Genomic DNA, 16481 nt, shown 5'->3' with positions numbered 1-16481 from the left:
TAACTGCCGTGGCAGATGGACCTGTTACAGCGGGTACCTCGCCTCAAACTTTAATAATGATATTTTCAGAGTGGGCCGACGAAACAAAACAATTGACCTCTTTAAATCCCGATTTAAACTCACGCAACCAGCGGGAATGGGGCGATTTCAAGTCTGAAAACGCCTTTATTCCCCGTCCAATTTCACGCAACATTGAATTCAGTGGGGAAAAAACCGGCTGTCGTGTAAAACTTTTCCATCCAGAATTCGACTTGTAACCGCCTGGAGAATGTGATTCAAGTTCTTCCTGAAATTAGATGCAAGGCCAGAGAACATAAGTGAATTAAAAGCATCAATTGAACATTTGAATATAAACATCATCCATGTGATGGGTCGGAACAGGAGAGAGCGATAATCACTCTCAGAGGATATATTCTAACGAAAGAGATCAGCAAAAGGAGCAGAGGAGGACACCGGGACATTAGGAGGGAGTGGTCTGTTTGAGTGGACAAACTCCAGCAAACATCACAGACAGAGTAAGGCTGAATGTTCTCAATCTGGGCAAGAAATATCTGGGGTGTGAAACGACACCAGCAAAATGCACCAAACGTGAATATAATAAAATCACCGGTGGCCTATGAGGTACCTCTATTGTGAAAACTCAAAAAGGACTCAAATCCTTTGGGGCAGGAAAAGGGAGACATTTTTTTTTAATTGGTATTGGCAATAAGACCGGAATTTTGTCTTTTGCTCTCGGACATTTAATGGCAGTAGCGGATTGACTGAGGTCTTCTACTTCAGTCATTGATCACTGGGGCAACCTTTCAACTTTCGGTGTGGAACGAAACCGGATGCTGTCGAATGGGTGGATGTTTCTAAAATCCTACTCGGTTTTGCAACCCATTTAACTCAATGAAAAGCAAATTACTGCGCTGTGCACACTCTGTATGTCTAAATGTTTGTCTATGTATCCATCTATTTCTATCTCTCCATTACTCCATGTCTCTATCGACATAAAAATATCTATCTCTCTATCCATAAATATCTCTCTCTCTCTCTGCCTCTCATTCTTTATCTCACTGTCTGTCTCTCTGTCTATCTGTCCATAAAAGTACATATGCCAGATGTTCTGCCTCTCTGTCTGTCTATCCATCTCTTAATCCATCTCTTTATCTCTATATATATCTTTCTAATAATTCCTTTAATGGGAGAATTTCCACTTACATCTCAAAGCTATTCACGCCAGTCACTATGATTGGGCTGATGGTGTAACTAACAATGTGACCTTCCACCTTGAAGTTGAGTAGGTATCCGAATGAAAACGGATCGATGCTATTCTGCTGTTTTCCACCTGTAAGTGAGAAATTAATAGTTTGCATTTGATCGAGGGAATATAAAGTGATTAAATCACAATGAAATTTACTCTGAACTTTACTCCATTTACAATCAATTAGAAGTAAAAACAACTGGAATGAGTTTGGCCAATTGCAGATCTGTATCATTCAGTTTACCCAGTAGATATACAAACAAAATCCTTAAAGCAATGAATATCTATCTGATTTGATGTGATATGGTTTTCACTGTCTCACATTTAACACCCGCTGTCTAGAGCACACAGCAATCGGACGGGAAACGGACTGCTCAGCAATAATAGAACCCTTCCCTTCACCATCCTTTAAATCCAATGCAATAACTATGGCTGGTTATGGCAATCATTCTCAGCTAACTTTTGATTCCACTGGCCTCATCAGTTTAACCCCAAAAGATAACGATTCAAAGCTGCTTCCAGGCCTCAGAGCAGACAGCAGACTATAAATTATTCATTAAATAAATCACCCAGTGACAATATCGAGGGAACAATGTACTTTCATTCACATAACAAGATGCATAAACTGAATACAATGAATTGTTGGATGTGGAAACTTGTGCAATAAGCACATGTTTACAATTAAATAGTGTTTACATAATGAAACAGAGATATGGTCATTTGCAAGGAACATCGACAGAAACTGGGATTTGAACGTTAGAATCTGGATTACAATTAAAATGCTTACAGAATTAGTATCTGGAAACGGAGACTTACCAGGAACACTAGTAAAAGCGAGGGATGGAAAAAAAATTCTATGTACGTTTAATTATTTCCCATACCGTATATTCAACTGACTGACTCGGATCCATTCGTTCTACTTCTGCAGAACGCTGCTTCGGTTTGTTCAGCAGACCAAACTCCGAGGGACAATTTTGGTTCACACATTGAGTGCATGCCCTTATGTAAGGTGCGAGATATCTCCACTGATATAATTTCGGTGTAAGGTGAATGATATTAGTTGCAGCGGCTAAACATACAGATTCAGTTCATCACTTTTTAAAAAATATGCTGCAATATTACATTTACATTTCGTCAGATATTGCACAGGTGGAAATTGAATCTGCCAAAAGGCCAGGGAAGAACAGACTATGTGAAATCTTCAGTCCGACAACACTGGGTGATCGATAAAGGGTTTGGTTCAGGTTTATGATTAATTCTCTGGTTACGTTTTTTCAGAAAATTTCTCTCCAATTCTCTGTGTGCACTTTAAATTTAGCCAGGGAAACCAAATTATGTCGGTGAACCCCCGGTAATATATTTACATCGTTTCCACAGCCCTTAGAATGCTGACACGCTCCTAGAGAATAAAACGAAAGTGTAGCCATGCTGATGAATCGTTCCAGAAATGCACAACCATTGACCCTATACAATGTCAGATATCACCATGGACCTGCGCTATATATTGAATCATCCCTGAGGGTTTCCCATCAATGTTGATACACATGCAGGAGCCTGCCTGACAAGTGTCCAAATGCCCCATCACTGTAAATGGTGATGTAATCATTGTTAACTGAATAAAGATTTACAATTTCAGTAGAATTACTGGATTTATGGCACAATTCCTGAGAACCCATCCGCAGACTCAAACTGTTCCACAGAAACACTGCAAACAACTCACTCCCTAGAGTATGTTGCAGTTATGTTGTACTTCCAGGGACAGAATAAAACAAACACACATAAAAGGGGATTCTCATCAGACCTAAACCCTGAATTGTTGCCAGGCAGGACAGTTATGTGGAGAGAGGAGAGGAACTGGGAATGTTCTCCTTCGGCAGAAAAGTTTAAGTGCCGATTTAACAAAGATGGTCACTATCCTGAAGGGTTTTGGGAGATTAGATCGGGAGAAACTGCTACCACTGGAAGGAGGGTCGGTAGTAAGATAACATTTCCCCCAAAATATCCAGGAAGAACATGAGAAGGATTGCTTTTATACATCGACTTGTCCTGATCTGGAACACAATACCTGACAAGGTAAGGAAGCAGATTCAAGTCGTAACTTTCTAAAGGATATTGGATATATACTTGAAAACATGATCTGTTTGCCTGTATAGTCTATTTGTCTATTTATAAACCAAACGAAAATATATCCATTTTAACCAACTTGTCAACTTTCTCTGCGACCTTTAAGGATTTGTGGATATGGACACCAAGGTCTCTCTGCTCATCTACAATTTTCTAATTCGTGACATTTATAATATAATATCTTTCAATATTGGTGTTCCCTAGGGGTGTCACTTCATACTTCACCACGGTGAACTCCATCTGCCATGCTTCTGCCCATTTCTACATCCTGTCTCAATCATCCTAAAGGCTATAACTGTCCACATCACTAACTACTACTGTGCCAAGTTTTGTTTTAGCTGTAATGTTTAGAATTCTGCTTCCTAAACCCGATTCGAGGTCGTTTATTAAAATTGAAAAGTAATGGACCCAAAATTGGCACCTGGGGAACTCCACGTAAACCACCTCACAGACTGAAAAACATCCACGCTGCACCATACTTTGGTCGAGTTACTGAGCTAATTTTGCATGCATACCACCAGTTTCCATTTAATTCCCTGGGCTTCCAGCTCCTTAATGACCTCTAGTGTGTCACTTTTTCGAATACATTCGCAATATCCATCGCTGCAAAATTAACTATATCAGGTCAAATAATGGCAAGAAAACCTTCTGCTGATTACCAAATACCGTCCTCCCTCAGCTGATGATCAATTCTTCTTCATGTTAAACACCACTTGGAAGAAGAACTGAGCATAGCATGGCCACATAATTTAATCAGGATACGGGACTTCAATGACCATAACTAAGAGTAGCTCAGTAGCACCAATATTGACCTTGCTGGTAGAGGCTTGAAGGTCATAGCTTCCAGACTGATCTTTCGCAACACATTGAGGCAGGCAATGTCAACCTCCAACAATCGGGAATATAACCACCTTCCCTTGACATTCAACAGCATGACCATCGCCGATTCCCCGACTATCAAATCCTGGGCGTCAGTATTGAGGAGAAACTTAACTTGGCCTGCTAAATAAATAAAATGGCCACAAGAGCACGTAGGAGGCTGGATATTCTTGGCGAGTGTCACACCTGCTCACTCAAAGTTTAAACCATCAACAAGACACATGACAGTAGTGTGATGGAAAACTCTCCACTTGCCTGGATGAGTGCTGCTTCAATAACGCTCAATAAGCTCGACACCGTTCAGGACAAAGCAGACCGCTTGATTGGCAAAGCATCCACCATCTTCAAGATTCACTCCCTGCAGCACCAGTGCACCTTGGCTGCAATGTGTACCATCTACAAGATGCACTCAAGAATCTCGCCAAGGCTTCCTCGGCAGCACCTCCCAAACCAGCAAACTCTACCAGCTAGAAGGACAAGGGCAGCAGGCGCATGGGAACATCATCACTGGAAATCCTCCTCCAAGCGACACAGCAATCTGTCATGGTAATATTTTGCCGTTCCTCCATTGCCGTGGTGTCAATATTCTGGAAATCCCGACCTAACAGTACATTTACAACAAGGATAGCAGCAGTTCAAGAAGTTGAATCACCACCTTCTTCACACGGGTAATTAGGCGAAGGGCAATAAATGCTGGGCTTTTCAGCTATGACCACATCCCGTAATGACAAAAATACCGAGGGTCCCCACTTATATACGCTAATTTGTATTACACGTCGGAGGACTCGAAATGCTCGACACACAGGTCGCTAGATACTTGTGCGGAGCATAATTGTGACCAGTGGTGAAGGCTTTGCTTTGCCACCAAACTCAAATTCCGATGCAATAATTGTCAAATAATTTGTGTGAAAAGTATAGAGGGCGCAGTATTCATAAAATATATTAAGCTGAGCATGTTGAGCCAGTACTTAGCAAGGCAACCAAGAGAGGGAGAAATTCTGTACTGAGTTTAAGTGAATTAAGTTGGGTAGGTGTATGAGATTATTTTGCTGGTATTGATCACAATTCAGTAAGATTTATAGTAGTTATATAAAAGGAGAAAGATAGACTCGAAGTTACATTTTTGAACTGGGGAAAATCCAATTTTACTGAGGTGTGATGTGATTTATGGAACGTGGACTGGAAACTAATGAAGGTAAATCAGTGTCGTAGAAGTGTGAGTCATTCAATGTCGAAATAGTGAGGTCTCTGAGGAAATATCTTCCTATAACGAAAACGTGTGGCACTCAATATCTCATATATACCAATTAATAAGATAATGCAAAAAAGGAAGCTTTAGTCAGATACAGAAATCTAAATACTGCAGAAAGCCAAGCGTAGTGTATACATTGGAATTACAAAGGAAATTAAGAAACAATGAATACACATTGGCAAGTGGAAACAAAGATAACACAAACATGTTTTATAAATACATAAAGGGCAAAAGTCTAGCTAAAGAAAGTATATGATCTATTAGAGACCAAAAAGGTAACATGTGTATGGATTTGGAAGACGTGCTAATGTTTCTCAATTAATAATTTGTACCAGTCTTCACAAGGGACACGATGCAGACATATCAGTTAAGAGGTTGGTGTATGAAAAATTCGATTAGATGAAAGTAGTGAGAGAGGAAATGTTAAGGAATTTAGCATATTTGAAAGAAGATACTTCACGAGGCTCAGAAGAAATATATCCCAGGCTGTTAAAATAATTAATGGAGGAAATAGCGGAGGCTCTGACCATCAATTTCCAATCCGCTCTGGTTATAGATATGGTGCCGGAACACTGGCGCATTGCTCAACTTGCTCCATTGTTTAAAATGGAGAAAGGGATTCACTGAGCAATTAAAGCTGTGTGACCCAAACGTCGACCGTGGGAATATTATTGGAAAAAAATCTGAGGGACAGTATTATCATCATTTGTAAAGTCACAGATTAATCAATGACAGTCGGCATAGATTTATTAAGGGAAAGTCATGCCTAACGAACTTGAGTTAATTTTTGAGGTGGTAGCAAGGAGAGTCTATGAGGGCAGTGCGTCTTATGTAGTCTGCATTGATTTTATCCATTGCTTGCAACACACTCCCACACGGAAGAAAAATAAAAACCATGTGATCCAAGAGAAAGTGTCAAGTTGAATCCATAACTGTCCCAGTGGCTGGAAGCAAAGGTTAATTGTTGACGGATGTTTGTGACTGGAAGGCTGTTTCCAGTTTGGTTCGGTTAGGCTCAGTACTAGGCCCCTTGCTTTTTGTTTTATATATCAATGATTTAGGGCGATACTTTCCATTAGTTTCTTCCCACTACCAACCACTTACCACGCATTTAAACGCTCTAATGCTATAATGCCTGTTTATCTCCTAGTTACCCTCAAAATTTGAACTAACATCCGTTTATCGCGCATTTATTACCCATTTGCCGCCAGCATTAGTTTAGGCATCAAGTTAACGCCGAGAATTAATTTAACCGTCCGCCCATTTTTTTATGACATCAATGCTCAGAATACAGTTTTTCAAAAAAACTAATGCCCAGAAACCACCCAGAATATCGCTCGCCCAAGGAAACGCTGTTAAGAAGCTGCACTCACCTGACCTTAACGCAGAGGCATGGAATCTATTTTGCAAAGCAAAGCACGTTTCATAGAAAAGGCAGCTTGAAATTCTGGGGAGCTTTGAATTAATCTGTGAATTATTTTAAGGTGAATATCAAAATTGAAGAAACATCTTATCATATTGTGGACGAATTAACATTATTTTATGAGATTTCGATTGAAAATGTATTGTTACTGAAAATAAGTCGAAATAGTAATTGTAATGGGGCCTGTACTTTCTCAGCCTGTATTGATGACTACTCACCTGCTGCAGACCAGAGATTCGAGAAGGTATGTTGAAGAACATTATGTGGTCAATCAAGGACATGACAGACTGAGGATGAGGAGGAGAACATACACCCAACGCACTAACAGAGATAAACATCTTACCTGAACGTGTCCGAGAACATGTGCCTTAAGAGCGTGCGATTGCAAAAGGAGGTCACCACTCCTCAAGGAGATCTGCAGCCTAACAGCACCACCATGACCGCACTGCCCATTGAGGTTAATTTACAGCATCTGGCGCCTTTCAGGCTTCAGCAGGCGAAAAGTGTGCTATCTCTCAGCATGCCACACATTGCTGCTCTCGATAGGTGACTGAAGCCCTTTACACTCGGAGAATGGACTTTATAAGCTTTCTTTTCACGAGGGAGGCGCAGGCTTTGGGTTTCTCCAGAATAGCAAACTTCCCCAAGGTGCAGGGAGCAATAGACTGTACGCATATCGCCCTGTGAGCAGCCTTTCAGGAGGTAGAAGTGTTTCTGAACCGAAGGCGATTCCACTCCCTTAATGTGCAGCTCCTTCTTGACCACAAGCAAATAATCATGGCAGTCAATGCAACATATCCAGGAAGCATCCGTCATGCGCACATCTTGCGTGAGAGCACTTTGTCTGTCTTGATTAGGAGCCAGCCACAAGTTCACGGTTGGATGCTGGGTGATAAAGGATATGACCTTACCAGCTGACTGATGACACCCCCTGCGTGAGCTCCAGAGAGAAGGCGTGAAGCGAAACATTGAAAGCCACATAGCCACACACAATGTCGTGGAAAAGACAAATGGAGTGCTAAAATAACACTTCAGATGCCTGGACCAGTCTGGAGACGAATTACAATGACAACCTGAGCAGGTTGCTCAGTTCATTTTGGTGTGCTCCATGATGCATAATTTGGCTATCACGTTGGGATAAGAATTGCCAGATGAGACTGCCGATCCACCTCAGGAAAAAGAGAAGAGGAAAAAATTAGGTGGAGGATGAAACCGGGGAAGACACTCAGGTTGACTTTGAAACCATGCCCCCACCCCGCTCTAGACTGCAGGAAAATGCCCATGGATGTTACACAGCTGTAAGACTGTTGCATGAGCGGCTCATAAATGAACGCATTGCCTGAAATAATGTTAGTGGTATTTATGCAGCTGCAAATGTTGTGTCTGCAGCTCATAAATGACCGGCTTGGGTTACATTGGTGACAGTTACTGTTACGGTTGATGTTCGCCTTTCATGGTATGTACTCGCCAGTGTTTAGCGGTACAACAATCTGAATAAAATGCGCAACAATGTTAAACTTATTTTTAAAAAGTTAACTTGACGATTTTTTTTTATTCAGAAAAAATCATAACACAACACAACACATCAGTAACCCCCTCCCACACCCCAGACCAATCTTTGAATATTTTAACAACACAACAACAACATATTTAAAAAAAAACCTGCGTCCCCCACTCTCCCCCAAACCATACCAACAATGCAACATTTCAAAACAGCAATTATTTAATCAACTAATACTCAATCGAAACACACACGCAACCCACAGGCAACAATATTAATGTATAACAAAAAACAATACCTCCCTATCTGCGGCAACGCCCCTTCTTTCCTCTCCCCCCCGGTCTGAGCACCACCTCTTCCCTTCTCACTACTAACACCAAGCTGCTTTGCTGTTGTGTTCCGCAAGCATTGCTTCCATGGGCGGGGGTGGGGGGAGGGGGTGACGATCGTTCGTCCAATTGTAGTGATGATGGTGGAGAGGACATTTCTGTGGAAATATCCTCCGAACCTGATGTAAGATCTCCCTCCTATCTCCCATAAGTCTCATGAACAGGTGCGGCATCTTGGGGTGCAGTGCCGGATTTCGGGACCACTGATAGCCCTCTGAAACAAGTCTCTCTGGCTATTATCTCCAGGGTCCGTGCTCTCCCCGTCATTTTCTCCTTTATGTTAGCGGATAGGGTGTCTATCTGCTGAGATATTCCACCCATTGTCTGAACGGGCTCTTGAACAATCTCAATGCTTCTCCTGGACAAGTTAACCATGCACACGCTAAGCTCTCCCGTGCGTGGAGCAGTCCTCCTGCGCTGAACCAACCTCCGCGGGGTCGTCGCCGGCAATGAATCACTGGAGGCACCCTGTAGCATGGCGCTTAGCCCCGCTACGTCCTCGTTCGAGGAGGACATGGCGAGAGTAAAAATGAAAGCTACTGTAGCTGCAGGCTCCCCTTCCACCTTCTCACTGTTCTTAGTGGAGAGGAGGACCCGCAGCAGAACGGGTGAGATTTGGGGCTCCACAAACCCAGAAATACTTATGACCAGCCCCATCGGTTGAAGTTGTCATTCGATTGCTATGGCCTGCGCTCTTGTTTGAGCGAGAAAACAAAAGAGAGCTAATTAGAGGAGAAGGGGGTGCGAGGGTCACATGTGAATCCAAGCGCTACACAGGCATATGTAGTAGCGCAAGTCTAATGTTGAAAGAATGATGACAGACTTCACTTTTGATGAACATCATGACAGTACATGATCAGCATTACAATGATTTTCATGACCCCATCATTAATTGCATGACATTACATTACTTCACGTAACATTACATAACATTGCATCAATAAATCATCAATGATATATTTTTAGGATATAAGTGGCATTAATTGCCTTTCCATCACCCAATGGTTTATAGTTCATAAACGTGGCAAGATGACAGGTTCCGAAGCAGCATGGGTGTGCGAACAATTGTGGAACACCTAAAATGCCAGCGCCCACACCTCAAGATCGGTGTGGGTGCATAGATCTGCTGGGCCGTCACCCGTGCTCCGCGGCACGGCACTGTTCTATGAAAGCTTTTTTTGCAAAAGGTGATAAAGGTATGGCGTGGCGTAAGATCATTGCCAGTTATAGTTACAGATACAGATACATAGGTTACTGACAGATATTTTATTCTTATCTTAATTAATAATATTATTATTATACAACACAACATAACACATATGATTGTCCACATGTAAATGTTATACATATCGCACGCATGGTTACATCTGATGTCTGCAAAAATATTGTTTAAAATCCATGTTTAGATCAAATGCTGAATGAGAATTGATCTTATCGAAACGTATAAGATTATGGTGGGATTAACAAGGTGGGTGTAGATAGGATTTTTCCACTGATAGGTTAGACTAGAACTTGTGGCCATACTCTTAAGGTAGGGGGCCGCGCATTTTGGACTGAGATGAGGAAGATTTTCTTCTCGCAGAAAGTTGTAAATCTGTGGAATTCACTGCCTCAGAGAGCTGTGGAAGCTGGATCATTGAATAAATATAAGACAGAGATAGAAAGTTTCTTAAACGATAAGTGAATAAGGGGTTATGGGAAATGGGCTTGGAAGTGCAGCTGTTCCCATGTTCAGATTAGCCATGAACTTGTTAAATGGCGGAGCAGGATCGAGGGGACGTATGGCCTACTCCTGCTTCTATTTCTTATGTTCTTCATGTCTTATTTCTAATTAAACACTCACTGTGTTCCTTTACATTATCCAGTCCTCTATTTCTAATTAAACTCTCACTGTGTGCCCTTAAGTTACCCAGTCCTCTATTTGTACTTAGCCAATTACTGTATTTCTCTGCAATTAATTTTATATGATTGATAACTTAACGGTTGTTCTATTTCCCGAAATGCACCAGTTGTCTGTTTCTCATTACACTGTGACTGTATCCCTCGACATTCACCTGCCCTAACTTTTTAATTTAACAGTAACTGTATTACCATGAATACCCTTATGATCCCCATTTGCTGTCGTATCCTCGCCGAGCTCATTCTGACCGCGTCATCCACCTCATGTTCTCTTGACCCTATTCTCACTCAGTCCCACAAAATGGCTGACATCTCCAATTCCGATCCTGGCCCACCATGCTCGTTGATAATCTGAATGCTTCCCTCTGTTCTCTTGCTGAACCATTTCCTTTTAAATCTGCCATCAAGATTAACTTGGAACAATTCCAAATTGATATCCGTTTTTGAAAACCTTCGCCCCAATCTCCAATTTCTCACTCCTCTCCAAGGTCCTTGAAATTACCGTGTACGTGTTGCGCGTAATTCCATGTTTAAACTGCCCAATCAGATTCCTGCTCTTGTCAGAGCACCTCTTCATACAGGAGCAATCCAAAACAAATGTCAAAACATATGTCAGACATCCGGGTCAAAGCTTGCGTTGTTCCAAGGTAGATATCTGCCTTCGAATTCCCTCTGAAGGGTAAGCCATTTAGGATTGAGATGACGAGAAACTTCTTCACTCAGAGAGTTGTTCACCTGTGGAATTCCTTGCAGCAGAGAATTCTTGATGCCAGTTCATTGGATATATTCAAGAGTGAGTTAGATATGCCCCTTACAGCTAAAGAGATCAAGGGGTATGGAGAGAAAGCAGGAAAGGGGTACTGAGGTGAATGATCAGCCATGGTATTATTGAATGATGGTGCAGGCTCGGAGAGCGGAATGACCTATTCCTGCACCGATTTTCTATGGTTTTATGTTTCTATGTGTTACACGCCAAATCAAGAGCTGCACAGTCGCTTGAATCTTCCAGCTCTGGTGAAGGTGGCAGCATTTACCTGACCAGTTCTGAGCAGGCTGATTACTGTCCACTGGTAGGAGGAAGGTTAGATCCCTTAGTTTGTATTATTGGACTCCTCGGTGATTTAATAAAGAGTGTGGGAGACTTGGAACCCGTAAGGAGGGAGGGAGTGTGGGCCTCAGTAAGCCAAGGCAGGGAGGGAGGGAGGGATTGTCGGCCTGAGTATCCGCAGGGCAGGGAGGGAGGGACATTGTGCCTCAGTACCTACAAGTCCGGGAGGGAGGGAGTGTGGGCCTCAGTACGCCCAGGACAGGGACGGATGGAGTGTGTGCCTCAGCACCACCAGCGCAGGGAGGGAGTGGGGCCTCAGCACACCCAGTGCACGCAGTGAGGGCGTGTTGGCCTCAGCATCCCTAGGGCAACGAGGTGGAGAGGTAGCGTGTTCCTCAGCACCCCCAGGGCTCGTAGTGATGGAGTGTGTGCCTAAGCACCCCCGGGACACGGAGGGAGGGAGTGCGTACTCAGCAATCCCAGGGCAGGTTAAAGATGGGGTTGGACGTCGTAGCAACATAAAGACATAGAAAATAGGTGCAGGAGTAGGCCATTCAGCCGTCCGTGCCTGCACCACAATTCAATAAGATCATGGCTGATCAGGCAACTTCAGTTCCCCATTCTTGCTTTCTCCCCGTATCCTTTGATCAAATTGGCCATAAGGGCCATCTCTAACTCCCTTTTGTAAAATGTAAAGAACTGGCATCAAAAACTTTCTTGGGAGATTAATCCACATGTTCACAATTATCTGAGTGAAGAAATTTCTCCTCATATCGGTCCTAAATGGCTTACCACTTATCATTCGACGTTGACCCCTGGTTCTGGACTTCCACAACATCGGGAACATAACACCTGCATCTAACCTGTCCAATCCCGTCAGAATTTAATTTGGGAAGATGAGATCCCCTCTCTTTCTTCTAAATTCCAGTGAATATAAGCCTAATTGAATCTGTCTTTCTTCCTCTATCAGCGCTACCATCCAGGGAATCCGTCTGCTGAACCTTCGCGGCACTCCCTCAGTGGCAAGAATGTCCTCCATCAGATTGGGAGCTCAAAACTCGACACAATATTCAAGTTGTGGCCTCACCAAGGCCCTGTACAAATGCATTAAGTCCTCCCTGCTCCTATACTAAAGTCTTGTTGTTACGAAGGCAACATGCCAGTTGCCATCTTCACTGTCTGTTTTACCTGCATGCCATATTCAATGACTGATTTGTCATAACACCCAGGTTTCGTTGCACCTCCACTTTTCCTAATCTGTCACCATTCATAGATTATTCTGCCTTTCAGCTTTTGCGACCAAAATGGAAACCTCATATTTATGTACATTCTACTGCATCTGCCATCCATTTGACAACTCACCTAACCTATCCAAGTCACGCTGCAGCCTCGTTAATTTGATGAAGTCTGCCCTTGTTGGCAGTGGTCTCAGGAGGTATGGAAAACGGTCCATGTTGTCCACGTTATGGAGCTTGATAACGGCGGGGGCAGTGCTGTGCGTTGGGGGCAGATTGTTATTGGACCCTTCTCTTAAGGCTGTTTAATGTAATGCCCATGCTCTCGTATGCCTCGGAGAAGGTGTTCATGATGGCTTCATGTTCGGTCAACGAAGGTACGCAGACAAAGGCATCGTTGGCGTACTGTAGTCCAATGAAGGAGGTTGGGATGAATTTCGCTCTGGCAGGGAGGAGCAGATGTTGTACAGATTCCCTTTTGTCCTTTAATTAAGCTCCTCTCCAGAGTGGAGCTTGCTGAACGTGAGATGGAGCATAGCAGCAAGTATGATCTGGAAGAGTGTGGTGCGATCAAAGCGCCTTGCTAAACCCCGGTCCGTACCGGGGAATTGTGGTGTGGTGGATGCGCTGCTCGTGAGCACGGCTAACATTTCATCCTGCAGAAGGTGGAGCATGGTGAAAACCCTTTACGTACAGCCGAATCTGAGGAGGACGCTCCATAATCCCTCATGGTTGACAGAATTGGATGCTTTCGTGAGATCAAAGAAAGCCATGTACAAGTGTTGGTGCTATTCCCTGCATTTCTCTTGCATCTGCCGCGTGGTGAAGATCATATCCATTGTGCCAATTAGTGGGCGGAATCCGCAGTGCGATTCTGGGAGGAGTTCTTCAGCCACAGGGAGAAGGTGGTTGAGGAGAATTGTTGCGATTACTTTGCCATTGGTCGAGAGCAGCGATATTCCTCTGTAGTCGGATTCATCACTTTTCTTTATGATCATTTCAAGTAAACCTACTCTGAGATCGCCTGGTATTATCTCCTTGTTCCAGATAAGACAGATGAGGTCATGAATCCGTGCAAGTAGTAATTCACCGCCAAGCTTCAGTACTTCCGAGGCGATTCCATCTGCTCCTGAGGCCTTGTTGTTTTTAGTTGTCTATGGCCTTTTCAAAATCGTGCCGAACTGCGATTGTGCCAAAGAGGTGATGGGTAGCATGCTGTGGGATGCAGTCACGGATACTCACGTCGATGACAGATGGTTGGTGGCGAAGATCCACGAAGTGTTCTTTCCAGTGGCAACTGAAAGCCTCACTGTCGTTGGTGAGCACCTCTCCGTTCTTGACTTTCAGTGGAATAGGACTTTGGGCCATCGGTTATACCGCACTGAAAAATCCACCCACATCGTGATTGTCGGCTAGATGCGAGATTTCCTGTGCTATTAATTATCTATTCGTTGGAGTTTATTTATTAAATTCACGTTCTCTATTAGTATGAGATTCTATAATACTTTGAGGGGCTTTATTAGTTTGAGTTTCTCGAATAGTTTGAGGTGTATTATTTTAGATGGCTTTATTTGTTTGAGGTTCTCATATTGGTTTGAGGCTGTCTCATTGTTTGAGTACTATATTAGCCTGAGTTTCTCTAAATTGTTGGAAGTGTGATATTATTTCACGCTGCTTTATTTATTTGAGATTCTGTATTAATTTGAGGTGTTTTATCAGTTTGAGGGTCTGTAGTATTGTGAGGTTCTCTGGTAGTTTGCGGTTATTTATTATTTTGACAATCTTAATTGTTTTAGGGGATGTATGTGTTTCACGTTGTCTATTAGTTCAAGGGGTGTATTCGTATGACAGGCTGAGTTATCGGAAATATTGTGTTAGTTTCAATGGCTGTATGAATATAACTCGCTGTGTGTGGTGGAGTTGCTGTATTAGTTTAAAGGTCCTCTATTAGTTTGAGGTTCTCTATTAGCTTGACGTTCTCTATTTATTGTATTAGTTTGAGGTTCTCTATTAGTTTTAGGGCTTGCATTAATTAGAGGTTCTGTTAGTTTGAGGAGCTGTATTAGTTTGAGATTTTGTATCAGTTTGAGGTCCTGTCGTGGTTGGAGATTTTCTATTAGTTTGCGGATCTCTATCAGTTTGATGGGCTGTAACATTTTGGACTTCTCTGTAAGTTAAATGTTCTCAATTAGTTTGAATTTCTTTATTAGTTTAAGCTTATCTAATAGTTTAAGGATCTCTATTACTTTGATGGGCTGCACTAGTTTGAGGGGCTGTATTAGTTTGAGCTTCTCTATTACTTTTAGGAAATATATTAATTTGAGATCCTCGAAAAGTTTGTATTGTTGTTTTATTTTAAGAGGCTGTTTTTGTCTTAGCTCCACAATGGGTATAAGGAGCTCTATTAATTTGAGGTTCATTAATAGTTTGAGTGTCTGTATTAGTTTGAGGGACTGTATTACTTTGAGTCGCTGTATTTGTTTCAGGGACTGTATTAGTTTGAGGGTCTGTATTAGTTTTAGGGTCTGTATTAGTTTGAGGGTGTGTATTAGTTTGAGGGGCTGTATTAGTTTGATGTTCTTTTTTAGTTTGAGGGGCAATATTAGTTTGAAGGACTGTATTAGTTTGAGGGTCTGTATTGTTTGAGGGACTGTATTAGATTGAGGGACTTAATTAGCTTGAAGGTGTGTATTAATTGGAGGGTCTTTACTAGTTTGAGGGTTTGTATCAGTTTGAGGGACTGTATTAGTTTGAGGGACTGTATTATCTTGAGGGTCTGTATTAGTTTGAGTTTCTCTATTAGTTTGAATATTTGGATAATTTTTATCGTCCCGATTAGTTTGACGTTCTCTATTGGTTTGAGTGGATTATTTTGAGACACCCTATTAGTTTGAGTTTACTAGTTTCAGTTTCTCTCTTGTTTTGAATTTCAATATTGGTATGAGTTTCATTAATAGTTTGAATGTCTTTATTGGTTTGAGTGTCTGTATTACTTTTAGTTGCTTGATTATATTGAGGGTCTGTATTACTTTGAGTTTCTCTATAGATTTCTTAAAAGTTAGTTTGACGTTATTTATCAGTTTATGGTTCTCTTACTTTAAGGTTCTCTTTTAGTTTGAGGTTTTCTTTTAACTTGAGGGTTTGTATTAGATTTAATTTTAGTTTGAAGTACTTTGTAATATTAAACGATCGGTTTAGTTTGAGATTCTCTATTAATTTGATGTGCTGTATTATTTTGAATGTCTGTATGACGAGAAGTGCTGTATTTGTTTGCATTGTTTTTGCTGTACAAGTTTGAGGTGCTGTATTACTTTTAGGTAATCTACGAGTATGAGGCTCCGCATGTGTATGAGGTGCTGTATGGGTTGTGAGGCTTAATAAATATGAGTACCTGTATTAGTTTGAGGACGAGCATAGACAGTCTTACCATTTTAATTGTTTGACTGCATTTCCCTATTTAAAAGAGCAGTCACTTCCAATACCGC

This window comes from Pristiophorus japonicus, unplaced genomic scaffold, assembly GCF_044704955.1.
Source record: "Pristiophorus japonicus isolate sPriJap1 unplaced genomic scaffold, sPriJap1.hap1 HAP1_SCAFFOLD_60, whole genome shotgun sequence".
In the NCBI taxonomy this organism is placed as follows: domain Eukaryota; kingdom Metazoa; phylum Chordata; class Chondrichthyes; family Pristiophoridae; genus Pristiophorus; species Pristiophorus japonicus.
Note: the sequence above shows the minus strand (reverse complement) of the source record.